Genomic DNA, 1,552 nt, shown 5'->3' with positions numbered 1-1,552 from the left:
ATCAGGGTTTTCCGTCAGAATGAGCTTAGCACTGTACTGAGGCGTACCATAATCTGACCCGACACCTCCGACCATCTGCGCTATCTATCTGCCTTCTGATTTACCAAATCTTCACAAGCAAAAGACAAACTGTGCTTGATACTAAAGAAAAGACGGCGAGGCCCAGTCTGGCTCCTTTCTGCGGAGAAATGACTGGAGAAAATGGAAATCTAGTTAATTTCGGTCTATGGGCAACTGGCAAAAGAGCGTCCTAAAAAATGAAGGAAAAAAATACAAAGAAACAAAGAAGAAAAGAAAGGAGGAAAGAAATAACAACAAGATATCAAATTAAGGAGGCATTTCTTTGACAAGTGTTCCAGGAAAAAAAAATGCATTGCAAAGAGCAGAGGAGAGAGCATATTGAGCTTAATTCAAAATATATGCTGCCTTTCCAAGCATGGCCCCTAATGTTCCCGGGAAGAAATTGTCATTGAGCAGCTCTATGCAGAATAAAGCGCGGCTGCTTGATTTCTTTCCTCTCTCCAGAAAACGAATTGTTTCCTAACAGCTCAGAAAGTGATTTCATTCCTGCCCCGAGAGCACTGGCGGTTACCCCGCTCTGCTTTCCCTCTGCGGAGGGGTGAAAGGGGCAGCCGGGCGTTCACCTTCCTCCCAGCCCTGGGATCGCTCGCTCGGGGCGTGGGGATAAAAAACCCGTGGGGAATGATTACTACTAAGTGATCAATATTTCAAAAGATTCCTGAAATCTGCTTCAAGTTGCTGTCCTGACCTACAAATGACTTCTCACTCCCCGCGACTACTCTCGGCGTTTATTCAGGGCCAGTCAGCCGAAAACAGTAAGGTTTTCAATGTTGAAAAAAAAAAAATATATATATATATATATATATATAAAGCTTTAGTTGAGCAGAGAAGGGCGCTGAGCTCTTTACAGTTAATTACTTTTGTCAGAGAAGGGAAGTCACCTATAGGGAGAAGGGGGGAAGTTATTCCTAAAATCCGGGCTGCTCCCGCAGCCCTCCAGCTGCACCCATTGCCACGGGCCCTCCCAGCACCGCTGCATCACTCCTCCGGTTTCTCGCCGACCCCGCGGCGCGGCCTTACCCCCCTCGCCGCCCGCAGGGGGTGCCGAGCCCGGGGGACGCAGCACCGGGGCCGGGGCCGGGCGGGGGTGCGCGGCGGGCGGCGGCGCCGGGGCGCCGGGCGCTGTCGAGCCGCGGGAGGTGCTGAAAGCGCCGCGTCGCGCTGCCTCCGGCCTTGACGGGCAGCGGTGACAGTGAGTGACAGCCCCCGCCGCGGGCGCCCGGCCGCCAATCTGCCAAGCCCCGCCGCCAACCGGGCGCTCCTGCGGCACCGCGGCGGCGGCGCGGAGCTGCGTGTGTGTGTGTGTGCGTGCGTGCGCGCGTGTGTGTTTTTCCCCCGTTTTTCTTTTTCTCCTTCCCTCCCTTTCCCTCCCCCCACCTTTCCTGTTACATAGTCTGGTGAGTATTTCATCCTGGGAGACTTCTTCTCCAGTGATCCTTGTTGTCAATATAGGCCACACGCTTCTCTAAGA

Source organism: Apteryx rowi, unplaced genomic scaffold (genome assembly GCF_003343035.1).
Source record: "Apteryx rowi isolate R43461 unplaced genomic scaffold, aptRow1 scaffold_78, whole genome shotgun sequence".
NCBI lineage: Eukaryota > Metazoa > Chordata > Aves > Apterygiformes > Apterygidae > Apteryx > Apteryx rowi.
The sequence above is the reverse complement of the archived record's forward strand: the minus strand, read 5'-3'. Positions refer to the sequence as shown.